This window comes from Chlamydotis macqueenii, chromosome Z, assembly GCF_036417535.1.
Source record: "Chlamydotis macqueenii isolate bChlMac1 chromosome Z, bChlMac1.mat, whole genome shotgun sequence".
Lineage (NCBI taxonomy): Eukaryota > Metazoa > Chordata > Aves > Otidiformes > Otididae > Chlamydotis > Chlamydotis macqueenii.
The window spans coordinates 78626692-78654306 of record NC_141593.1 but is presented as its reverse complement, the minus strand read 5'-3'; the positions used below and the strand labels follow the sequence as shown (position 1 = coordinate 78654306).

Sequence of the window (27615 nt, the reverse complement as noted above, 5' to 3'; positions counted from 1 at the left end):
TTTTAAGCCTGGAGATCTTCTGAATGACATCAAGAGGTGTTAGATGAATCTTAATTTTGAAGGCAATGCACTGTCCTTTAGTTATTGGTTTAGTTAAAGATAAAATTAAATTCAAATATTTATGTGCAGTAATTCTTGGATAGGCCATTAACTTTTGGAAAGCCCTGATGTCACTTATTTTAGCAAAATATGAAAAATTAAATGAAGTAAATCTGCAGAGGATAATTTTTCTGTTGAATTTCAGGAAATTTAGTGGAGCAGACGGGGAGAACTCTTAACCCAAAGGTGTTGTAGAGCACACCTCACTTCCAGGCAGCTGGGAAAGGGGTTTTGTAGTACTTCAGACTTACAGTGGTGGTTTTCAGGAGTTTCCGTTTAAGCTTATGTGATCATCTTTTCAGTAAGGATCACAACTGAAACTGGATTTCAGGATAAGAGTGACAACGTTTTCAGGAAGTTAAATATCAAAGCAAATAAGTGCTGAATCTTCCTGCCATGGAGTCAAGCACACCGTTCAGCAGACCTTCATACAAAGCCTATATCGGCATAACTCTTATGACAAGTTTATCCAGGAGGTTCATCTTCAAAAACAAGAATCAAGAAAGAAGTTTTCTTAAGGAAAGAGTCAGTCTCGTGCTGCATGAGACTACCTTATTCCTGAGTTTGACAGTTTAATGCTAGTTGCTTTTTGATGTATTTTAGATTTTACATCTTCATAAGCACATTCTTAAATTAAGTAAAAATAAATTCTTTATATATGATTACAAGGGTTCCTTTTTTTTTTTTTTTTTTTTTTTTTAAATCTGTACTGAAGGGAAAAGGACCCAGCCAACATGGTGTACATAGGTTAGGTAGATACTGAATTTTTTTAAACTTTCATGCTTTGGCCAGGTGAGGTTTTTTCCCCCCTCCCCTCAGGACCCTGCAAAGATACAACTCTGCAAAAAGCTAAGTGCCTTCTGTGATATGCTCATTTTAATTTTAATGGAAGCTGAGACTGTTCAACACCTTGTAGTAGACACTCAGCAGCTCAAAGGCCTTCAATTTCCTTCTCAAATGCAGGGGAAAGAACAATAAAGTACAATCTCAAGACAGTCAGTGTGCCCTCAAGGAGATTTCCTTCCTGACCCAAATCTAGCAATCAGTGAAATGTACTGTAGGACATCAGGAATTTCTGACAGAACAAGCTATGTCTGAAACTCTGTTATTCCTTTCTGAGCTTTAATAGTGAGGGAAGTGACAACCAAAAAACTGGTGGAGAAGATTAGGAAAGTAGATGGGTGGGAGATTTGCAGTTGAGTGCCAGCGGAGGAGCTGGGGTAGGCTTCTACTTCCCATCAGAAAATCTCAGTCTTCCGATGGGATCACCTTGAACGGATTTATATGAATATGAACAAATACGAACACGGTGGCCGATCAATCAGCTGTGTTGCTGGATGGCCAAATCTCCCGTCAGCCTGCGAGGGCTTAGCTGGGGTGCTCATCACAGGGGCAGGGAGTGGTGTTGTGGTATGATAGAATCAAGTTTATAATTCCTCTTCCTTTCCAGGTGCTGAACCCTTTATCCTAAACACAGCAGGGAGATAAAAATTATTGCGCAGTAGAGTAAATCCTTGCCAGACTAAGAAGGAAATACTCTTAAGCTTTAATTTACTAGACGTAACATAAAAATACTCAGACAATCCTACTTTGTATTTATGATTGTTATTGTACGCTTGAGTTCTGTATGTAAATAAACTGGTCCTGGACATATTTTAAATGACAAGATTTGTAAGTAATTTGCTTTTTGTAAATATTATCTTTCGGTCGCTTACTAGCGAGCAGTGCAATCCTTTCTCCTCAAACTGAAAGGTGCTGTGTGGACATCTAAACTCTTGCAACACTGATGATAAAGCAACCAAGCACAGAACCTGCATTTTGAGCTGCAGGGTATCAGTACAGATATACTGGGTATTTGCTATGTGTGGTTCTAATCTGCCTCTTACTGAGGATTCTTGTTTTCACTGAGGGCATCTGCTGTGTCTTTGTTAAATGAGGCCAAAAGAGAAGAATATAGGAATGGAAGTGTTTGAGAACAAAGTTGATGGGGGGAAAAAAGCTAATGAAGACTTTCATGTTTTCTGAAATGTTTTTATTTTCTTCTGGAAAAAAAAAAACAACAATAAAATGTTTGGGTCTATTGTTACAGAATTATATCTCTCTGTGTTCTAATATTGCTTTGTGGGTGTGGAAGGCAGGATTCCTTTTCTCATATATGAGTGGTGCAATACCATCTCCTGTCCAGCCAAGTTCTAGACGCGTGATTGGAGTTGCATAGCTGCAAGTGCCTGCACGCTGAAAACAAACCTGGTGCATAAAGGAAGAAAACCCCAACAGAACTACAAGACTTTTAAGGAAGCATAATGCAAGATTTGAATATGGGAATACTTACTGTTGCAATTAGATTTTAAGATGGTGAAATAAGAGATAATGGGAAACTGACTTTTTGTAACAAATTTCTGAATGTAGATTATTTTACAGTTGCATTTGTGTTCTGGAGAACAGAAGCTACTTTCATTTCTCACAGAGAAAAGAATCAGGTGTGGGTTTAAACAAAAGAAAAAAAATCAACAGGAGTTGAAAATTACAGAAATTTAAATAATAACTGAGCATGCTAACTAACATAACTAGCTTACCCTGAGTTATAACTGCTAAACCCAATAAAGCATTATCTTCATCTAGAGAGAACCTACAAAATGTGACTTCAGCCTTAATTTCTTTGTGCAGATGTATTCTTGCCCAGGTTTAGCAAAAAGCTAAGAGCTATTTTGCTACTGTTTTTCATTTCCCCAACTTACATATCCACTTCAAACATCACTTTTATCGGTTTGGACAATAGAAATTAAATCTAGATCAATGACTAGTGTAGGTAAAATGTGTCTGAGTAATGAAGAGCAAGATTCTTTCTACTATGACAATGAGTAATTTAAGCAATCCTCTTGATTCTCCAGCTCAGAAAGTTGGCAGATGCCCAGCCTAGACAAACGAACAACCAAGATCAAGTCTCTGTTTATTTTAAAAAGTGATTTTAGTCACAGTAATCGTCATCAATTTTAGCAATGATTTCTGGGAACACAAGCCTGCATTTCTAAAATCTCACCTATTATTCTATACAGCTAGTAATGCAGACCTAAATTCCTGCATTAGTTTTGAGTCTGAATGCCTCTGTTGAGAACATTTGGTTTTCCCTGCACTGGACTTTGGCACGAAGAGCAGAGTCCCTAGATTTTATAATTGCAGTTCTGAAATTCCTATTGGAATTGGCTATTAAATATGGCTACTTTTAGTCATTAAAAACTTATGAACTTAAATTACAAAAAAACCGCCCCTCAATTAAAAAAAAAAACCAAAACCCAAATCCTGCTTATCTGCTTGATTGACTAACTTAATAAAGTGAAAAATATTGTCAGAAACATGTTCACCTAAGGCTAAAATGTACTAGCCTAAGTTAAGGATAAGAATTATTTTTCTGTTTGGATCATAACACTTTGTGAATTTTTTCTTCGGTGTCAAGCATAGAGGTAATTTAAAATTATAGATGCTCCAGGTTAGAATTTAAGCATAAATTTTCAAAATATATTGTTTTGGATATGTTTTGTATCAAAGCTGAATTTCCAAATTCATCTTTTTATGCAATGGGTTAGGTATTCTAGCGGTTCTTGCATTGTATTTAATCTAGTAAGGTGGAAAATAAAAAGTTAATAGTTTGATTATTGTGAGTTTTGTAACTTTCAGAAGTATCAACAGTTGTTACAATTTAAAAAGTAATCTTAAAGATGAAACTGGAATATACCAAAATCAACATAGATATCTAGTTTACAAATTCTAAATCAAAACCAAAATAGTACTTCAAACAAGGCAGTATTTTATGGTAGTTAATGGAAAGATACTGCATCATGCAATACAAATATAAATGCCAGTAAATGTGATATTGTCAATGTACTGCTGGTGTAAGAGTTGTATGAAAAGAGAAGTATGTTTTATGAACATTTATAAATGTTAATTATCTCTCTAAAATAATAATAGTAATAATAATAATAATAATAATAATAATAAAAAAAAATAAGGAATACTTATTGATAATTGCATTTTTTACTAAGCAGGAAATGTATGGGATCAAATGTGGCAAAAATCTCTTAATAGATAATTGACATGAGTTGTTTTTTCTGTTTTTCAGTCCACTGAAACTCTGATTCTTTTTCCTTATATAACTGGGAAGTGTTTAGTCAAAAAATGAAGACAATGCATATGCTTTAGTGTTCGACTTTTAGGAGCTCATCTAAAAGATCCCATTTTGCATTAAGTTATCACTCATTTCTTGCTTTTCTCAAAGACTTTATCACTCATTTTGGGTCAGATTGTGCCATGTTTTTTTTAACTAGAATTCTCTAATCGGAGGTTCTGCTGAAAAATCAGTTGTCTGATCAGGATCACTGTGAGATTCCTCTGAAAGAAAGAGCCCGATGCCTCATAAAAATAGAATAAGTGGAAGTACTGATAGTGTGTCAGCGGTATGAAAGCTGGAAAATGAAAGCAGAGTTGATAGCAAATGAGACTCAAAAATAGAATCTGAGTTAAAGGTGATGTTTTGGCTGTTGGGTCTTCTTCAGGCCATAAGCTGAAAACTGACATTTTTCTGTTTCTTCTTCAGCCTGAGGAAGGCCTCAAAGACAGAGCATTGCCTTTAACCTTGTTCTGTGTTCCAACATGTATTTTAAAGACTAGATGAATGTTGTTGGGGCGAAGGTGATAGAGTACCAGCAGATCAGAAGAAAACTGCCGTTAGTTTTCTTAACTAAGCAGACTTTGAGAACTATTCCCCCAGAGTTACTCTAAATTCAGTATTCTGTCCATGGACACTCCTGGTAAATAATTAAGACTGCTGCTGACTTAACTAAGCCTAATTAGGGATCTAAACATTCATCTAAAAATTCACTGTCTCAACATTTCCCTAGTGATGGTGTCTTACAGGGAGGACCTGATTCAGCCATCTTGACTTTAATGGTATGATATTACTTGTGCACGGAGTTTCATTGAGGTTAAAAGGCCGGATTCCAATCTCATCTGTATAAGGGGTACATCTTGAGTAGAGCTAGTAAGGTCAGAGGAGTTACTTTAGATTTATAGCAGTGTAAGTAAAAGCTTGTAGGGTATATTCACATAAGATTTATTTATGCTTGTAAAGGCGACGTGCCTGGGCACTTAGGTTTACTCTTAAAGATACGAATTTCAACATTCATGTCGTGTTCTGTATGCCTACCTAACTTACATATTTCCTATAAGTTATCGGTTTATAATTCATATGTAAATGTAAACTCTTTAAAATAATGTGTCCTTGAATTTGAGGAGGTATTGGGGGAGGGGAGGGATGGATAAAAATATTGACTCTTTTTTTCAGCTCAGGAATGGCAGTTCATTTCTTCTCACAGAGATCTCGTATAGACTCATTCCTGTACTATATATGCTAGCATGCTCTGCTAAAAATGGGTCTGCCGTTGACAGATGTGGCCTTAGGCATGCAGAGGCTGTGACATTCATGGGCATAATGTATGAAAGCCTAAAACACAGAGGATGCATCTTTCTGATTTTCTCAAAATAAAGTGATGGAATCACACTGACTTTGTAGGACTACGTGCAACCTCCACAAGAAACAAAAATAGTATTGTTTAGAGCTATAGGAACAGCTAAAAAAAATACTTAGCGCATTTACAACATGGTGTATTCACAACATTGCACAAGCCTTAACTAATTTATCAATAAGATAAGTGATTTGACATGATGTCTTTTCCACTTAGTATAGCCATGGCTTTAGGTAAAAAATAAATATATATATGTATAGTATATAACAGGGAACAAAATTGTGTCAGAGAACAAAACACAGCAAAGTCTACACAGTCATGAGTGTTTCCATAATGAAAATTTGCAGGGTAAAATGCAGAAGACAGGATATGGACGCAGCAGCAGAGGCAAGTTCTGTTCCTCCCTAAGCCTCATTTGTTTCAGTTAGGTTAACTGGGAATGGTTTTTTGATTGTTGGTTTGTTGTTTTGGTTTTTTTTTTAGTATTTTCCATCTAGTGATGGAATAACAAAGTACCTCTTTAACACCGTGATTATTGTAATCCTAGATACTTTTGAAGCGGCAGCTTTGTAAAGAGAATTCGCTAGCTGCACTGCAGGTCTGCTTATCCACCATCAATCTCTGCTGGGCTCCCAAAGAGCTAAGTTTCATAGTATGGAGCTTCTCAACAAAACCAAATTCTGGTAGGCAACTGTCACCTATGCGACACTTGTCCTGCATGGAAAAATGTTTGTAATTTTTTTCTACAAATTATTATCATGCTGGCTAAGTGTTTTTTTTTTTCTTGGCGTTGATACCTACTAATGAAGACAGTAAATGTTCAGATGTCCGTGGCTGGCTGAGGTGGGCTTCCAAGCATACGAGTAGTGACTGAACTATGGAAATAACCTGGAAGATATTTCAGTGGTGGCATAGATGTTGATAAAAGGCTTATGCCGGAAGATGTCTTTGCTTTAGTAAGATAAGCACAAGTCCTTGCTATGCAGAAAGGAGCCAAATTTTTTAACCAAACACAATGTTTTACAGAAAATAAACAAACAACCAACCCCACCAACAGTCTTGGAAAGTACGAAAGCAACCATTTTGAAGATAGGAGGCAAAATTATTTGATTCTGGAGGAAAAGGAGAAGTGAGATTTAAAATCCTGAATAGAACTGTGCTATAGATTTTGAGATAACAAAAAATGTCCTTCAGAGGAGAGTGTCAGTGGTACGGGCATTAGGCTTACAGTGGTTTTACATCGCAGACGTAAGGAGAGTGCCCAGAAAATGCTCTGGTAAATAAAAATGGCAGCTAACCCAATTGGCAATGAACTGGGATTACAGAATGACGATGTAAACGCAGCTGAGAGTCAGAGATGTTTTCCAAGCACAGCTTTTAGAATTCCATATTTTGGAGTGAATGATTTTGAGCAAAGAAATTGAGGAAAACACAATATATTTATTGAATAAATGTGGGTTCACTGGGGACTGAAATAAGTGGTGCTTACTGAAATGCATATGGCCATCTTAACATTTTTCTGAAACAAGCACCCAAGTCTTTGTTTGTAAAGCTATGAATATGTATTTTGCACTGTTTTTGTATTATTTACATAAATGTTGATCTAAATTTTTTTTATATTGTCGCTTTCAGTCACAGTTTGCAATGCTTCTGATATTAAAGTTTTACCTGTAGATACAGATTAATTGTTTTGGAGTGAACTGCAGTTTGTACTCCCTGTAACTCACTATTTCAGCAGTTACTTTTCTGGCTTCATGATTATATTCCCTTGATTTACATGTAAGAAAATGTCAATTCTGCCTATCCATTAATGTTGTCTTAAGGTAACTTACAGACACACAAACTCCAAAGCAATGCTGATGTATCCCATTTCTCTACTATTGGCGTTTTAACTGCTCTTTTAAATAACCTGTATATGGTTGCAAGAATAAAACAGTATGTCCCATGAAGTTGCAAACAGCAAGTTTCAGGAAGAGATTTCATCGTCTATTTAAATCATAGGACACATCCAGTAACAACTGGCATTTTTTCAAAGTGTGTGTAGTATTTACAGTCTAAACAATAAAACACTAAGCCACAGGCGTTATTTAGTAACTCCTGCTCTAGAAACTAAGGCAATCTACACTTAATTAATGAGATCATGGTCAAAACTGGAAGGAACATTTTAAACCAAAGGAGAGGAAATGGTATGTCTCAGGTTAGGCTACATAACTGATGTGTGAAACTCACTTTCATGGGTGATAACCAGGGCGATATTGCAGCAAAGTATTAGGTATGCTGTGGATATCTTGAGTAGTGACAGTTATGTTATATGAGAGGTTATACGCTGTACAGATAACTAATCTGCAAGTAAAAGAAAAAACTTTTCTTCTGGTCTGGCAACTTCATTATTGTCCGTTCTTGTGTGTAAATTTTTTTTTTTTTCTGTGTAAATAATGTTGTCCAGCCACAGAGTCAGGATCTGATGCAGGGTATCAATTCCCATTCTTTTTTCCATTGGATACATAACTCCCACAAACTAATGGAAATTGCATCTGGGACAGCAATAGTTAAAAATTCATTAGGGTTGTGATTAAAGGGTTTGTGTGAGAAAAAAAAAACAGTACAAAAATTATATTAATGTAAAGTGCATAAACCAATGTGGTCCTTCAGTTGTGAAAATTGAAGATATCTCAAACGTAAGAATTTTATAGGACATCAATAATTTTATAATTTTAGGGCTGCTGTGTTTTAAACCTCAGCAAATGCAACTGAAACGTTTCCGTAGGATATTTTCAAGGCATGTCTCTTTAATGTGACCATTTCATAGATCAAATATTCTGCTGAAATTTTAAAATGAAGCTTTCTTTTTACCTGTAAGAGCACTGCAAAAGCATAGAGCCACTTCTTCTGTAAAATTTCATGTACGCTATGCATCTGTGGTCCTTCTCTGTAAAATTTAACCTGCTCTTTTTTTTGAGGCAGAGGAAGACTCCTGCAAGCCTTTTGCATTTATCTTCTTTTACTGTTTTGAGGATTTTTTGGTCTGATTTTCACATAGCTCTTTCCTTTATGTCTTTCAATACGTATTTTCCTCTCTCCTTGAGACTCAGTGAAGCACTTTTGCCTCTTTCTTCCATGCACCTTTTGACTTTCTTACTCTTCTTATTCAAGTACTGGTGGATGATCTTCCTCTTAAGTTAGCGAAAAGTATCTCAGCCTAAAACGCTTGTGCCATGAGGTTATATCGTTATCTGTCGCACCAGCCAACAACTCCAAATTGGTTTAGCACCTTTAATAAACAGCCTGGCATAAATATGTGAAAATCACACCCTTCTTTATGCGAATAGGAAAACCTGTATGTTGCCGGAATCATTATTTAAAGACTTTTCCAATTGTGACAAGAACCACAAGACCAAAACTACAGTGTGTTTTATGTACGCCTGGCCATCATAGACGCAGTAAAAAGGTGAGACAAATTTACAACCCTGCGTAGTATAAAACATCTCAAGATCACCTCAGCATGTGCATATGCGTTCTGAAGCTACAGAATATGGAGATTTTAAAGGTGGCCTAAATCATTTCAGCTCTTTTGTTATCAAAATAGTGTAATGAATCGGTAGCAATGTCATAAAAGGCTTTTCTTAACATTCTGTTACAGTCCTCTAGAATCTTTAAAAATTCAGTTCCAATAAAAATATATATAAACCTAAGCTTTATTAATCACGTCTGCCTATGCACTCAAATAGGACGTTATTGCCATCCCAACACTAGTTTTAGGATGTTGTTTCTTGCTATTTCTTAATTAGACTTAAATTCCAAAGTCATGTCTCAGAGTTTCAGGGCACTCCTCCTGCCTGACCCTCAAGGCAGAATGATGGGCACTCGCCTGAGGGCAAAGGCTGCAGCTCTGGCTGGGGCATCTGCACCGGCTACCACAGTGGTGGCCGATGCTTCCGTGCAGACGGAGCTGCTGAAGGGAGAGGCTGCGGTGCAGACCTTGGACTGCAGGAAGTGCCTGGACCCTTCTCCTAGGGCAGGGACAGGTGGTGGCCCTGCCTCCAGGTGTGCCCAGGTGGAGGAGCTCCTGAGGTGGACGGTTGAGGTGCAGGAGCTGGTGAGGAGACTGCGGAGCATCAGGGAGGCTGAGAGGGAGTTGGATGCTTGGTCCCAGGTGCAGTCTGCACTGGGCCAACAGCCTACGGCCAAACAGCCAAAAACTCCTCCACCAACACATGCGGAAGGAAGGAGAGCCAACAATGCAGAAGAATGGAAGCTTGCAACAGCAAGGGCCAGCAGAAGGAAGAGACTTCCCCCAAAACCTGAGGTGTCCTTGCAGAACTGCTTCACCACTCTGTAGACCAAGGAGGAAATACCCAGTGCATCAGGAGAGATGCTGGAGCAGCCAAACCCGATCCCTGTATAATGACGAGCGCAACTAAGAAAAGGTGACAGGTGATAGTAGTGGGCAACTCTTCTGGAGGCACCCATTTGATCTCTAGAGAGGTGTGCTGCTTACCAGGGGCTCGTATCAGGGGTGTCACCGAGAGACTACCAAACCTCATACAGCCGATAGACTATTATCCACTGCTGATGTTTCACGCGAGCACCAGTGACACAGCCAGGAACAGCCTTAGGAGTATCATGAAGGACTACAGGGCCCTGGGAACAATGATTGAGGACTCTGGCGTGCAGGTAATCTTTTCATCTATCCTCCCGGTCAAAGGGAAGGGGCCTGAAAGGGCCAGCTGAACCTGGCTAATCACCCAATGGTTACAGGAATGGTGCCACAGCCAGGGGTTTGACTCCTTAGACCATGGGACTCGCTTTGAGAAACCTAGTCTACTGGGGGTTGGTGAGGTCCATCTATCAGAGAAGGGGAAGAGCATTTTTGGCCATAGGCTTGTCAAGCTGGTGAAGAGGGCTTTAAACTAATATTGCCGGGAGAGGAGAACCTCAATCCATTCCACTACTGTCAGTGTGGCACCAGTGCCAGCAACAGATGCCCAGAGCCTGGAGAAGGTTCACAGGTCATCAGGAGACCACCTAAAGAGCAGACCAAAGGAATTCCAGATGATCCAGCCAGCAAGTAGAATTCATCAGGCGCCTAACTTTAATGCCTCTGTGCAAACACACGTAGCATGGGGAATAATAATGAGGCATTAGAGATGTGTGCACGCTGGCAGGGCTATGATTCTTACTATCATCATGGAGACGGGGGATGTGGGATGGCTCCTATGACTGGAGTGTTGGAATGGAGGAACAGAGGCTCTTTAGGAAGGACAGGCAGGGGAGATGAGAAGCGGGTGTCACGCTCTGTGTCAGTGACCAGCTGGCATGCATGGAACTCTACTTGGGGATGGACGAGGAGCTGACTGAGACCTTATGGGTCAGGACCAAAGGGAGGGCAGGGACAGGTGACATTACAGTGGGAGTCTGCTGCAGGCCACCTGACCAGGAAGACCAAGTGGATGAGGCCCTCTGTAGACATGTTCAGAAGCCCTGGTCATCATAGGGGACTTCAACTACCCCGATATCTGTTGGAGGGACAATGCAGCAGCACATAAGCAATCCAGAAGGTTCCTGCAATGCATGGATGATAACTTGCTTTTGCAAGTGACAGAGGAACCAGCGAGGAGAGGTGCTATGCTGGACCTTGTTCTCCCAACAAGGGGGAATGGGAACTTAAGGGCAGCCTTGGCTGCAGTGACAATGAGATGGTAGAGTTCAGGATCCTTGGGGCAGCGAGGAGGGTGTGCAGCAAGCTGTCTGCCCTGGACTTCAGGAGAGTAGACTTTGGCCTCTTCAGAGATCTGCTGTGCAGAATATAATGAGATACAGCCCTGGAGGGAAGAGGGGCCCAAGAAAGCTGGTTGATGTTCAGGGATCACCTCCTGATGCATCCCCAATGAAGAGGAAGTTGAGTAAAAACACCAGGAGGCCTGCATGGATGAAAAAGGAGCTCCTGGACCAACTGAAAAACAAAAAGGAAGCCTACAGAGAGAGGAAGCAAGGACAGGTATCCTGGGAGAAATACAGAGAGATTGTCTGGGCAGCCAGGGATCAGGTAAGGAGCGCTAAAGCCCCGATGGAACTAAATCTGGCCAGGGGCAGCAAGAAAAGCTTCTATAGGTACATCAGGGATAAAAGGAAGACCAGGGAGAATGTGGACCCTCTCTGGAAGGAAACAGGAGAGTTGGTTGCCCAGGACGTGGAGAAGGCTGAGGTACTCAACCACTTTTATGCCTCTGTCTTCACTGGTGCTCTAGCCACATTGCCCAAGTCAGAGAAGGCAAAGGCAGTGACTGGGAGAATGAAGAACTGCCCACTGTAGGAGAAGAGTGGGTTCAAGACCATCTGAGGAACCTGAAGATACACAAGTCCATGGGACTTGATAAGATGCAACCACATGTCCTGAGGGAACTGGCAGAGAAAGTTGCCGAGCCATTATCCGTCATATTTGAGAAGTCTTGGCAGTCCAGTGAAGTTCCCACTGACTGGGAAAGGGGAAACATAGTCCTTGTTTTTAAAAAGGAAAATAAGGAAGACCTGGGGAACTACAGGCCAGTAAGTCTCACCTCTGTGCCTGGAAAGATCATGGAGCAGATCCTCCTGGAAACTGTGCTAAGGAAATAAGGAGGCGATTCGTGACAAACAACATAGCTTGACTAAGGACAAATCATGCCTGACCAAAGTTCTGCTTGGGCTTGGTATTGCATTGATGTTTTGATGGGATGTGAATTTTTTTTTCCTTTTTTTTTCCCCTGTCACGTAACAGAAAAAAAGTGAAGTAAAATATCTTTAACATTCAAAAAAAAATCTGTTAACCCTGTTTTACCTACATTCACTATCCTTTCTTGTCCAAAATAATTAATTTCATTTTGATGTGAATGTTAAGAGTTAGTGTTTGCTCAGCATCAAGAAGTGGAAGGAGAGTTTCAGAAACACGTTTCGCCACAGAGGCTAAGTCACCCTCAGTATAAGCCAAGGACCTTTCAGGTTGTTGTATAATTTTTATTGAATGCAAGATGTTCTTCTGAAGCATTATCACTTATGTGATGAGAGATGGAAGGAGACAACAACAGGTGTTGTACTAGAATATGCTATTTACCTTCTTTCAACCGCTCTGACTCCGTTTCTGGCCTTTAGTTTTGCTATATGCATAGGGATTAAACATTTCTTCTTAGGGAAAAAAACGTACCCTTTAAAAACATAGTATGTATTTTGAAATAAAAATATAAGATTCCGACAATAAGGGAATTCAGAAACTAAAACTGACAGCATGTTTCTGTAATAATTTTGCCCTACAGAGGCTGTTATTATGGGACTGTATTGGGATCATGAATAATACCTTCGATTAAGATAACAGCAATAAGAAAATCTGTGTTAAAAACGTTTAGTCTGGCTGTCTTTTTTAAGTTATTTTTTCCCATGCTTCTATGTCACTATGCAGAATCTAAGCATAAAATCTGTGAGGGGGAAAAATAATGCTTGCCGAATCAAATGCAGCAAATCAAGAGGGCACTGCAATGCTATCTGCAAACCTCTGATTAAAAGAAAGTGTTGAAAATTAAATTCAGTCACTGTGGAAGAGAGCTGGACTTGTCCCATTAAATACAGATTGCTAGCCTCAGTTTTCAGATGCGCTATACACAGCAGTGCCACATGGTGATGGCAGCTGCATCCCCTCACAGGGGAGATCCCTGAAATGTTCTTCAAGGTGCTTTCAGAAAATACCTGTGTAAGCAGTCATACAAAAGGCCAAGGCGGGCTGAATGGCACACACGGTGCCACTGTGGAGGTTTCCAGCTGTAATAGCAATCAGACCCTTGCACGGTTTGTGTGACATTTTTTGTCCTGGCTATTGATCATAACCCTTCCCTGCTCCTACCCTTGTTGTTTCGAGAGCAGGCATGGGACCAAATGAGTTTTACTTCACCTCCCTCACACTATTCTAGGGAAGAGCGTTATCAAAATAAAAATCTAACACTGAAGAACAGGCTGATAATAGTTCTGTGTAGCCACTTCATTGCTGCCTACGAGACCGTAGGTTTTTATTTTTGGAGGGCGGAAGATAGAGTGCAACTTTCCTTTCATAGATCAGGACAGTGACAGTAATGAAATGCAGCTTAGCAGTGCTGCTTTTTACACTTTTCTGTCGGAGGCTTCTGCTTGCAAACCTGCAGATCCAGAAATAACATTATTCAAGTTACTGGGCTTTGCACCAAGACTTCTCTGTTGCTTCATTTTGTATCACATGATTGACTATTTTTATTGATATTAATTAACACAGAAATATTTTTAAATATTTTTTTTCATGGTATTCTGTGAGAAACTAATTTTCAAAATTAAACAAAAAGTACTCAAGACAAAAAAAATGTATTTAGTAATTAGATGGGGTTTTTATTAGGGCTTTTTTCCTCAGGGTCACCCTCAATGTAAAACAGTATTTTGCAGAGAGAAAGTTAATGCAGTGGATTACTGTCAAACATTTGATTGTACTTTTATGCAAATGCCTTATATTCTGATTCAATACTTGGGTTACAGGGTGTGTGGTATTATCTTACTATCTTGTTATGTCACACGTATTATGAGCCATCGTTTCTTATTTCACAGGACTAGGGATTTTCAGAACAGATGTGTCGTTTGTTCTGGACTAGGACATCTGTATGAATGAATATTTGCAAAAGTACCAATATTAGCATTTGTGGTACTTCCACCTCTGCCACGGTAACACAGACTTACCTACCTACATTTTCACAGGTCACACCAACATTAATGGAGTAAAGTTCTTTGCTAACATCGTATTTGTGGCTTCTTACTGCTGCTCTGTTGCTCTGGCTCTATTCAGTTCCACAGAAATCAAGATGGTAAAGACCTGATGGGTCATCTAATACTTTTCTATGCCACTGTGGGATTGTTCCTTAAAGTATATTCTCCAGAGTTTTGTCTTGCAAAGAACAGCAGTCCGCTATTTCCCCTGGGAAAGTTTTCAACGGTCTGATAGAATTCACCATTAGGAACATTTTCCTTTTGTTCAGCTTACATTTTCCTTTTCTTCATTTCATTCAGATACTTTTATTTAACGATAATGATCTGACAATCACACTGTATCAGCTTTCCAGATACATTCACAAACACTTGGAATCTAATTCTGCAGTTGTTAGTAATGCACCATATCCTGCAAGTGACGAAAATTTAGTCCTCAAACACGATTCTGCAAGATGCTGTGCATGTCCCGCAAAGTGTCACACGTCTCCCAAATTCAGCATCTCCTGGTTAAATTCAAGCCTTTTGCCTTTGTGTTCAAACCTCTCCATAACATTGTCCTACCTTGTATGACCTAGACATTTGACCTGCCTCTGCCCTCTCTTTTCTCCTAATGATGTTATCCTTGGTGCCCTGGCTGTCTGCTCCCTTCCCTGTCTGAGTTTTTCTGTCTCCTCCTCTCTTTTTGCATAGAGCATCCTCCGCGAGTGGAGTTATGAAACACCCACCTTCTCCTTAGCAGGATCTCTGGCTAAACTCCAGTTTTTGGCATTAAGATTAAATAAATGTGGGTGATCTGTTTCAATGTTTGGAAGTATATTTATTTTCCAAGTTATAAACATTGAAATAATCCACCCTGAGGTAAACTCACTTTTGCTAAATAACCGCAGTTATTTAATTTTTGCTGTGAGGTTTGCATCTGTCCTCCCGTTTTATCCTGTTTGTGAATTTGAGTTGAGATTGTAGGAAAAGTAAACTTGTCTGGGAAAAGATGATGTTTGCTTGGAAGTACAGTGCCTCATTTAAGAAAGAAATGATGCATTCTTAGTAGAAAAATGGTAGTAGTATTAGGTTTATCCATTTGGTTTATCAATGGGGAAAAAAAATTCTGCAATTTTCAATAGTCTTTGTACTTCAACATCCAGTGTAGCTTGGGCCTCAAATAAATTAATAAATAGAAATTAATTAGGGGAAAACTTCATTTTTGAGTGGAGCTCAAACTGCATTTTGAGTGGAGCAGGAATTCCCCTGTACAAATACTGCTCAGCTGAAAAAAAAATAGGCGCGAAGAATGATTTAGGGTGCTGAAGCCTAGTGATGACTAACCTGTTTGACATGAACTGTAGAAGTATTTGCAGTCGGTCTGGGCTGTATCTGCAAATTAACGGTTATTTGCTCAAGTTTTATGGGTGCCTTTTTATAAGCTGTGTCAGCTGTTTGCTAGATAAGTGTATATATATAAGTATATATATAATCTATCTCTCTCTCTATATATATTGCTCTCTGTTGGAAGTATCCTCAGAGTTTTAGGGCTCGTGTGCATATTGAATCTGAAGGTGATCCTGCTTTGCTGTGAGAGGTTGTTTGATGAAAGTAAGGCGGAAGAAGTATTAATGACGTATCCAGTGGTGCTGGGTTGAATGAGTGAGAAGAGGGGAAGCTCAGACAAGAGCCATTCTCATTTGATTTATCAGAAAAAAAAAAAAAAACTCCACCTATTTTCCATTTTCTTTCTGATCTTGCATGGAAACAAATCTGGGAAGAACATCTCCTGTTTTTAGCCCTAGTTCTGTTGCTATCTTTCATTACTTTCTGCAACTCCTTTGGGAACTGTCTCGGGTTTTTTGGTTTTTTTTTTTATTTGACCTGACATAAGTATCTCTCAATTTTACAAGAAGACATTTATTTGTTTCACTGATATCTAAATTTTCTTCTGTGATTTGCCTCAGGCCTGTGTTGTGTTATCTCTGGACAGAGGCCTATGCACTCTTATGGCTCCCCCACCCTATCAGTAACATCTTTAAATTATCATCACTTAACACTTCAGTGAAAAAGTCCTCTGTTATTACAAGAGAAAACAATTTGTTTTACAGCTATTTGTATAGCAGAATTCCGCTATGTCCTTTGACTATGAAACAAAGGTTAACAAAATATACAATTTTGTACTTTGTTCAGTTAATGAAAAAAATAATAATTGTTTTAACATTTTATTATTTTTAGGATCTTGTGCTTTGATATTTTTGCCAAATCCCCCCAGTTATAAATCAGCCTCCAGCAAAATAATGATTACTTAAGAGTGAATTTGGTAAAATCGTGCACCTTAGCACCTTTGTTACTTATCTTTCTTTGAGCCTATGGAAAATTTATATTATATGGGTTTTATATATATATATATATAATTTCTATTAAAATTTTCATATAAACTTAAAGTGCGATGATATCCTTGTATATAGAACAGAGAAACCTTTCTTGCCATCATTCCTAGCTACCTTACTGCCTTTCTACAAACTCTTAATTGAGGTGAGATTGTATTCCTCCATTTATCTCAAATTTCTCAGGCCTATTTTAAATAGATTGATATTATTTCTTTGAAAAATGAGAAGCGTAGCCACAAAGAGAGAAAATCCCATGCACGCACACACTCTCCGTTGCCAGTTAGATTACATCTTTTTATTTTCTTCGCATCCATTCTTGGTTGTATTTCTTCACGTGCTAGATCCTACTACTCAGCTGTAGGCAATCGCCGCCTTCTTACGGGAATGGGTCTATCCAGCGCTCAGACCCTTCGCGCAGGATTTCATTTTCAGCCAATGAAGAGTTATTCTCCTCCAGCCTGAAGGAGCCTGAAACAGCAGAAAGGGCCATTTTTTTTTTTTCACTTTATCAGATTAAACATTGATTGTTTTTTACCCTCCCCAAAGATGTTTGAGTCTAGTAAGCGGATCAGAATAGGGGCTGGTCTCCCAGCTGTGGGGTCCTGTGAGCAATTGCAAAATCCAAGTCAGAATTTGCAATGGACTCTGTGATGGGAAAATTTGTGTGATGTAAAACGTACTGTCACAAAATAAAAATATGAATTTTAAGCTTATAATTCATGTAAATACTGGATGGATAGGAAAACTCAAATCCATACTGGGTGATGACTTTCATACAATTCATTGTTATGGTTTTTTTAACCAACAGAGTGATGGGACCCGGGTTTTGTTCTCAGCAAAGACATATTTCTGGCAAAGTAGTGCAACTGACTGCTCACTTGAGTGTTTAATTTAATGCTGGCTTATGCAGAAGCATGCCAGCTGCTGATGCAGAAAAACAACCTCTGGTATCACCTCTTATCTCAGCCACTGACATGGCCCAACTTTCCTTAGTTTGTGAAATATGAGCGCTCTGTTTGACTACAGATAAGTACACATCCTTGTATCAATGAACAGCTCTTTTCCTAGCCTACTGCTTACAACTTTTAGTATTTTATTCTGGTTTCCTTGGTGCAGTCTGTGCTTTTGCAGGACCTACTTGCTATTATAAACTTTTCCCATGCGGTAATTCAATTTTAATGTTATTTGCAACTTCGTAATATTTTGCTACTGAAGTTTTGGGCTAGAGAACACACAATTGATGAGATTTTTAGTGTCTTCCATCCTACACAGAAAAGATATCGTACTTCTCAAGCCTGTGATTTGATGACAGTCAGTGGGAAGCCAAAGATAGCACAGCGTTTTGTTTTTTCTTTTTTTTTCCCTCCACCAAATTGCATTGAAAATCTTACTTCAAACTTCTTGTCTGCTATAATCCGTATTTTCAGAAATGATAAGCACTCCTTCTTGCTGCTGAAATAAATGGAACAACACAGAACTTCTAGAAGCCAGATTTTCAAGCATTATAGAATCACAGAATGGTTTGGGTTGGAAGGGACCTTCAAAGGCCATCCAGTCCAACCCCCCTGCAAGGAGCAGGGACATCTCCAACCAGATCAGGTTGCTCAGAGCCTCATCCAGCCTGGCCTTGAACATTTCCAGGATGGGGCTTCCACCACCTTTCTGGGAAATTAATACATTAATGCTTGTTTTTTTTCCTCACAGCAATTATCTATGCTTGTTTTGCTGTTAATATTACTGTAGAAATAATAGTAAAAAAATAAGATCAGTCATGTGACTAGGAGTTGAGACTTTATTTTCAGGGTTTTAAGATCACTTTTCTTGCATTTTCAGAGTTAGCAGACAAGCAAAGTTGCAGAAAGTGGCACGGATGCTTGAAGGGATTATTTGAGTTTTTGCAGTGCCATCTGGAAAATGCATTTTGGAAAGCTGGAATGAAAAGGAGGGGTGTTTTGGCACAGAATCTGGGAGGAAGAACAAAAAATACTTAAAATGAGAGTCAATGTTGATAACTCAACGGAATTGCTGGGAGGGTTTGCGTTGCTAATAAAAGCGGTCCTCATGTGTCACTGCTGGGCCAGGCTGGCATCTAATCACAGCATGCCGTGGTCGTGGTCGGTGGAGCAATTGTCACATCGCCGACACCTGGGAAGGGCCATGTGCAGTTGCATCGTGTACTGCGGGTCGTTACCCAGTGCACGGGAGGGAGCTGGTCGTGCTTACGCAGAGAGGAGCTGTGCAGAGGGAGGGGAAAATCAAGGATGCACCCAGCCAGAAAGTACAAGGGGTACTGTTCGGAGTGGGCACGGCAGAAGAGGATGCGTGGCGCATGACGGCCGGATCTCCTGGGTAACGGGGCTCACCGGGAGCTGGGCTGTTGCAAGGCGATGGAAATGTGGAGACAAGGAGCTCAGCGAGGGCCTGAGGCTGCTGTCAGCGCAAGAACGAGCTGCAAAGGAGGCTCAGTGTCTGCAGCAGCAGCAGCAGGGTGTTGACATACAGGAGGATGCTGAAGGGGCCTGGGGATGGAGATATGAGTCATGTAACTCTCTCCTGAACCTACTGGCGTTGGAGTGCCCCTTGATAAGCAGCCTGGACAGGGCTGTTTTAATGTCTTCATCAAAATGGGAAAGTTTTTTCCTTTGGTACGGAAAATACTCTTTTTTAAAAAAAAAAAAAAAGTCTGTCTTAAAAATTACAAGCTTGCATTTCTAATAGATGCAGTTCCAGATTATTTATCATTTCTGTCTTGCTGGGATGTGTAACATGGCACTTGCAGGTAAAATTGTTAATAAAATAGTCTTTTTGGGTGACCTTAATCAAGTTTTAAGAATTGTTCTCATGTTTAGTCGAGGAGCTTTATAAACACGTAGTTTAAAAAGCCTGGCACTCTGTGGGAAAATATTGATTTTGACTGCACTGTGTTTTCAGAAGTTTGAAGTCATAGTAGGAATTTAACTTTTCAAAAAATAAATTTTCATACTCTAAGGAAAAGTTATTAGAAACTTAATTTTCTTAATTAGGTACATAGCACGGGAATCACCTATGCATGTCATTAAAAGATGAATCTCTTAAGTCCTGCCAGTAAGTGGAATAAGCGGTTTTGTATGTATCATTCTCTCCTTTACACAAGAAAGAAATTCCTGCATTTTGGAATCTGGCATATACCCAGCTAATGTGTACATATGTGAATGTGTATACATAGACCCATTACTCTTATATATATAAATATATAAATGGTCAGCTTTGAAATGTCTTAACCATATGTATCAGCTGATTGACTGAATAGTCCCAATTTCATTTTGTCTCTCTCTCTCTTTTTTTTTTTTAAATTTTGTTTTTGGTAGAGAGAATGAACCCAAATCAGCTCTGTTGTCTTGGTTATACAGTTTAAGTCATTAGACTAAAGACTAGGAATAGCATCACATGAATCAGTGGAAAAAAAAAACCCCAAACAGCTATAAGAGATTGAGACATAAACTCAATTCTGGTCCTTCTTGTGCATCAAAAATATGTCATTTTCTATTTTGCAAATGCTTATGCACGCAAGAGTCCCCTTCAGGGTAGTTAGGTGACTCACATGCATAACATTAAACACAGATATCACAGCACCGAGGTCCTGTTTGTTGAATTCCCCTTACGAAGCCTTTTAGTCACACTGCGCATCACTACAGATAGCCCTTGCACAGGTGTAACCCCATCGCAGCTCAGCCTGAAGATGCGTTTACTCCAATGAGACAATAATTTATTTTCGGAGGGAGGATACTGGAGCAGGTTTGTGAAGCCTGCTGTCAGAAAGTACTCTGTGTAGACTGATTTATTGGTAGGGATTATGTAAGAAAGATAAACATAGCAAAATAGCAGAATACCATCTCTGTGATATAACCTGTATTTCCAAGCTGTTTTCCAAATAGTTAGTTTGGGGTGCTCCTGTTGAATGCCTCATTGTTTTTCAATATAAAATACAGTTGGCTGTTTCCCATTTTGAGTGACAGAGGATAAAGGAAGCAATCTTATTGCTTTGTTATTATTTTAAATGGCAGTACGGGGAAACCAAGTAAAATGGAGAAAATAGATTTTTTGTTCATTTGTTTAATGGATTGTTTTGCAAGCAGAGCTGAAGTGTTTTGCCTTTTAATTGCTTTCGAAGGTGTCTGTCCCGTAAACACTTTGGCTCCAGCAATGGCAGGTTTCTGTGGTCTGGTTCCCCTCAAGTGGGGTTCTGCATGGGTTCAGTTCCCAGCCCCTGTGCTAACATTTTTCTGGCTCAGGGCCTAACCCACGTGCTTACCTTCACGCGCCTTAGCTGTGCCGCTGAACTGAAACAGGGGAGGTGACCCTACGAAACAGCGACGTCAGGAACCTACAATACGTTATTCTTACGGCAGTTCTGCAGATGCAGGCGGCAAACATGTCTTGCATTGCAACCTGAAAGGCAGAGCCAACGGGTAGGAAACTTTAATCTCACAGAGAGACAAATTGATATGGTGAAGGATTAGCGTGAGACAGTTTTTGGATGCGATTGATTTTTTAAGGTAAAAAAAAAAAAAAGCCAGCAATGAGTATGTTTTAAAAATGGTTAGCAAAGCACTTTTAAGGAATGTTTTCTACAAAAATATGCTTTTGTACTTTATATACTTACATACTTTTAAAATGCAAAACAAATTTACTTAACTTCAGAGAATGGCAATATCTCGAGTGGATGTCTTTGCCTATATTGCACTTATCTGTCTTTGAAATTTGAAAAGAGGTATTTTACCTAGCTTCACTGAATGTCTTGAGGTATGAACAGTACTGCCTTGAAGTTATAAATGGTAAATGTTTTTCAATCTCTCTTTTCTTTAGACAACCTGAACTTTGTCACAACTTCAGAGTTGCAACTTGTGCTAACTGCAGCCATGAAATAATTAATCACTGCTTGTATCGGAAGTGTTTTTTCATACAAAGCCTACACTTACTATGTTAAGGCAATATTCAAATGCAATATTAATGCCCTGATAATTTTACCTAATGACTGCTGGAAAAGATGTAGTCTTTCACATCACTTAGATTAACTCAAACTCTGAAAAGGATATTTCTCAACCCTAAATTTTCCTACATATTTACATCTCATTAGTATGTTTTTCTAATGCTCAATGCTGGACCACAATTAATGTAATATTTTTGATTCTGTGTGTGCTGATCCAGTACAGGTGAATGGAGCTAATCTAACTAACTTGAGCAGTTACAAGGAAAGGGGAAAATTAAAAGTACAAGAGGAGAAAGGACACTGTTGCATCTACAAAGCAGGAAAAAACAATCAATCTTACATATATATGTGATTCCATACTTTCATGTGTTAAAAATGCTGCAATGGACCAAAAGCATAAAGTGCTTTCCTGAATAAAGTTGCTACTCACATACAAATCTGTCCTTAGTACACCAAAAGTATAGATATTAACTATTCTTAGCTCTCCTATGTCAGCTTTTCTGTTTGCTTCTTCAACTTCTCTCCAGAGGAAGGTATCATTCTTGCTTTCCAGATGAGGAAATTGAAGTAAGGGATTTTTCTAAATCACAGGAAAACTGAAACTTTGCCTAGGAGTAGAGTGTATCTACCAGACTTTGTGGCCTTTCATCACACCTGAGTATTTTGCACTGAAACAACAAAGCTAGTTTGCAGGCTCAGTTCAGCAGCCTGCTCCCTTCTTTTATTTAGGTGTCGTGCTTTGGAGTATGTCTTGATGTGATCCTGCTTTATGTCTGTGGGGTGGACACAGTCGAATGTGGAAAGGAGTTTTGGTGCCATCAGATGGACACACTACTGGAAGCTGGGTGCCCACATGCCTGATCCAAAGTCTTCAACCCTTTCCCCCAGTTCTGCAGGGGATGTCTGCAAGACTATTGATATTTTAGGTCTAGTGCTAAAGGCAGCCACCATCCTATGTGTGATGCTTTCTGGTGATGGAGCAATGAGACTGCTTCAGACCAAAATCAGGCTGCGAACTGTCCCCTGGGCCATGGAAATGACCAAGGAAGATAGAGCTCAGCCGTGCACTCAAGACACAATGGGACAGTTTCAGTGTAGAATATATAAATTGCTTGTATCCTTGCACTTGAAAAATAATTTATTCTCATCTCTTTGGTTAGATACAGGTAGTTTGGGACTTCAGCTCATAAAATGGTATCAAGATCTATACAAAAAAATCTGAGCTAAACGGATGCTGCTCTCTCCTGCAAAAATATCTTCTAAATTACTCATGTTCTAAGCTAATTTTATGCCCAGCAGATATATTTCTAAAAGAGATTTCTTGCATGAACCTGTGCTAATAGCAATACCTATTGCATAATGCCTTACAACAGTATACCTGCTTTGAGGTAATAAGCTTCACAATCAGTCACTGTGGCAAAGAGTAAATTATCTTTTTATTCCCATTTCACAGGCATAGGGGTATACACAGAGGCAAAGAGTTTACTAGAGGTCAAGTGCAAAATATTACCAGAAATGGGGTTGAAACCAGGGGGGTTCCAGTGCTGTTCGTATACTTAGGGAGCTTGATAGTGCTACTTCATTTGTCCTTTTGCTCCCGTATAAATAAATCTGTCGTGACAAGAATGTTAAAGAGCAAAATACCCAGAACATTATCATGTAATTATGTCTGTGTCATGCTACCTGTAAAATGAATTATTCATCTTCTCTTGGTAGATGAGTGCACATCTGCATCGGTGTATTGCACGTAGAATCAAAGAGAGGAGGTTTTGTCCTTTAAAGTTTTTTTTTTAAGGTAGAAAAATGAGCATGCTTTACAACAAACAACTCTTTCTAATACACTTTAATAATTCTGTGTTTCAGAGCAGTGTATGGCTAGTGACCTGTCTTCCCAAGGAGAATGGCCGAGATGCCTGTTTGGAATTATTCCTGGAATTAGACCAGCATGAGGTCTTCTCTACCAATCTGAGGTAATACCGCTGAAAGGCAAGAAATCCAAAGTGATGTATGTCCAGCTGACTGCGCATTCACAATGTCAACCCTGGCAAAAGTTCCACACGCCTGGAGCCAAAAAAAAAAAAAAAAAAAACCAGGAGAATGGGTAGACCTGAGGACATCATCACTCTATGAGGCGTGATAAACATAAAGTCCTTTCTGAGGGTTATTTAGGTGGTGGAGCCAAAAGCTTCTCTAAGTGATGGGTAGGTTTTATTAACAATAATAGCCCAGACTTCTGCCATGGTGAAGCACCTTCTTGAAGGTTGACTAACTAGTTATTTACCTAACAATACACAGCACAATGGCAAATACAAGAGTGCTGTCATTTTTGGTTAATTTGTAGAGACTTTACAATCTGAGAGATTCCAGCAGAGGAAAATCAGACAATTTAAAATAAGAATGTGGACAGTTAATGTTATATGGCTTGATACTTCTCAGGCCTAAGACTCCTATGAGAAAACACTAAAATTCTGCTTTCCTTTAAGCTGGTGTACACCAGGAGAGGTTTTTTTTTGCAATCATTTTGTATTAGGGGGAGCTTGGCACAAAATGAGGGCAGAATCAGCCCTGTTGGGACGTACACACATGAATAAAGCGAGTATGATTTGCCGAGCAATATGCACGAAAACTAATTTACTTACTGTGGAATGATCTTTTGAAATGTTTTCCTTAAATGGTTGTAGCTAAAAAGGAAATATGCCCAGGTCTGAGGTGTATCCGTCTCATCCTGCTTCCTCGAGGTTACATAAATTATGTATGCCCTCTTCACTTTAGATTACAGTCTGGTCTCGGAAAGATATTAATTATTATGTAATAACTTTCACTAATTGTTTCTCCCTTTAGAGTATTTAAAAAATTGGTTGTGTTGACAACAGTAAAGGATAATGAATGGTTGTTAAGATGTCTGTAGTACAAAATGAAATACTCACTGCTTCTGTTAATAATTTCAGTAAGACAAAGTCGGTATGATTTTAATGATATTATAGGTATATTATGCATCTGCTACCTCTTTAGGTAGGAGGAATAACCTTCAAATGTTTCTGCTGTTTATGCAAGCTGAAAAACCTGCATCAGGGCACTCAGATTATTGTCAGATAACATATTAAAGTATCCCTAAACGCGTTGCAAACAATGCACAAATCCTTCATGTTCAGTAATCCCATTTACTTCAAAGGTTTGACCTGATTTCAGTGGGAGCTTGGTAAACAGGCAGTTGAAAATCTAGTTTCTTAATAATAAAGAAATTCTAACTCCAAAAATGCAGATGACAAAAATCAAACACATTTTAAGAAAAAGCTTGAACAAAGGTATTTTTCACAAGTTTTTCATTTATGTTTTTCAGTTGTCAAAACCCATGTATACAAGTTACTGTAACGTTAACAAGTGTCTTGTGCACTAGAACACAGTTGTGAGATTTATAGTGTCTTAACATCTCTTAAAGACGAATGCTGCCTCATTTCCTAAGAATTGTCTCAGTTGCATACTTGCTGCCAAGTCAAAATATGTCACAGTACTATAGAGGGTTCTCATTAAGAGGCATTACTTACACACATAATTATGTAAGTGTTTCTATACATGTATATGCACATCTCCGTCTAATTTTTAGTGGTCTCTAATTCTGGAAGTAAATAAAATGCTTATGTTGTTTTTAGGTGCTTTCTTAAAGTGTACATTAATTCTGTAACATGAATGACCTGTCAATTTCTTGCTTAATTTAAAATGGCACAAAGTGCTTAATCTCTCCAGCGTTTTTAATTGTAGCACCACTCTGTAAAAGCATTAATGAGATCTCAGGCTGATTCTGATGTTGTTACTCACCTTAGTATATTCTTAAGTATATGCAACTCAGGTCTTTTCTGGTACAAGTTAAAACCAATGGAAACAGTGGCATATCTAGAACATGGTAAAAGACAATTTCCTATAAAAATTTAGCCTCTTGGAAACCAGTAAATACCTTAATTTAAGAGTGTGGTGTACACAGGAGTGCAAATCGCCTTGCAATGCTATGCCACTCTTTTAGCCAGCAAAGCTTTGATGAAGATTCATCTGAAGGCTGATGTGGTCCCATCTTAACTGTTGAGGTTGCAGTGAAAATCACCGAGCTAACCAACAGCATCTAGGTTGCTTTACCCCTGCAAAAGAGTTTGGATAGGGCAAATTTTCTTTTCAGGTGGGCTGACTTGGATCAGTAAGGTGGCTGGAGTTGATGTGGTGTCTGTTCCTCTTTTGAAGAGTAGAGATTTTTTGATGTAATACCAACAGGTATTTTTTTACTTTTAAAAATAATATAAAATACTTACAGGAGCAGCTGATGCTGCTCCTAACTTTTTTTTCTCTCTAGCCTAATGAGTCTGGAATATTGCTTTGCAAGTTGAGCAGGGTTGAGGAGTGAGTGCCCTCACCCATGAACTGCCCATTCCTGGTGCTGGGGCCTAGTTTTGACTTTCTCTGCAGAGGTGAGACCTAGAGGTGGCCAATAATAAGGTCAAGTACAAAGATTTAGGTGGAATTTAGGCTGGCTAGATGCAGGCTAGCTTAATCTGTGTAACTCATTGTTCTGACATCTCTTCTGGCTCTGCCAGATAGGTCAGTTTGGTGGTGAATTTGTGATAGGCACATATAGGGAGATCTGAATGTGTCCCAGATAAGGCTACTTTATTATTATTACCACTATTATTTAAAAGTAAAGATCCTGAGCAAAGCTCTTTTGACATCATCTTCCACTCTTCTGCCACCATCACCACTACAACCTCCCGCTTGCTGCTTTTAATGCTTCTTTATGAAACAAAATGGCCCTGTGATGAAATGGCCTTTCCTGTGCCGAAAGGGGTAGGTTTTAGTAACCAGGATGAAAGCAAATTGTAAAATACATGTCAGCAGTGAACCCAGATCGCTTCTCTATCTATTATTTCACATAATGAACACTCTTCATTTTTAATTAACTGATCAGTACAATGAGTTGTAAATGGTGTAACAGTTCTTTTAGGATCTACACGTTACTTGGACAGGCACTCCTTTTGTCATCATTTTACAGAAAAAAAAAAGTGTCATGCATTGGAGTATATATGGCAAAGATAAAAAGGCAAGCCCTTCTCCTTGCAGGAAGAACTTGGAAAGTTTTAAGTTTGGGAGTTCTGTAGTAAGTCAATGTACCAAAAATTTCACTGGAAGAAAATTGTGCAGTTGAGCTTTTGAAATTTTGGAAGTGTAAGAATTAAAGCTTCATTTGAAGCTGTTCTGGTACTGTCACATACTGTTTTTCTCACTTATTCAATCAGTGGAGTTTGAAGGTAAGATCTTCAAAGCCGTAGCATGGGTTTCTTTCATTTGAGCCAACGGAGTAACCGATAACTGAGGTCAGACGCTTTCCTGTACGCGGGCAGCTCTGGGAGGGAGAGATGAGACGTATGTCGTCACCAAGGCAGAGACAGTGAAATAGAGTAGGGGGCTGCTGGGCTCTGCGTCTGGGGCTGGGGTGGGCTTGGTAGCCCTGGAGCCCTACAAGAATTGTAACCCTATGGGAATTTTATTTGCAAAGTGGCTGTTTGTTGGCTAACTGTGAAGGGAGTATCCTACTGAGAAATACAAGCAATAAAGTGAGCGGAATTCTTCTGAGGGCAGTGGAAAAGAAATCAGAACAGAACTTTTGTTTCCTGAATCACACCTACATGTGCTTTCCTTTCGTAAATCAACTGTTTAAAGCTTTTGTTGGTGTTTGTTTTTTTTTTCTTTAGATGCTATGTATAACTCCCTTTGCCACAGTGGGAGTGCTGTAAAAATATATATATATGTATATATGGAAATAAAACTAGGAGACCACAGAATATGGTACATTTTAAAGCATGGACTGGCAAGAAGACCCTTGGAGAGCTCTGTCTGAAGACTGCAAGATGGGTTCTTATTTCCA

At 39.1% G+C, this 27615-nt stretch overlaps 1 long non-coding RNA gene across 4 annotated transcripts in view; it reads left to right on the top strand.

Moving 5' to 3' along the window:
* The window catches only part of LOC147596445 (uncharacterized), a 130142-nt gene that overhangs the window by 34447 nt on the left and 68080 nt on the right, over positions 1-27615 (top strand). For all 4 annotated transcript variants that reach the window (XR_015261460.1, XR_015261461.1, XR_015261462.1 and 1 more), the window contains one exon: positions 23574-23680. This is a non-coding gene — a long non-coding RNA (uncharacterized LOC147596445). The remainder of the gene's footprint in view (positions 1-23573; positions 23681-27615) is intronic.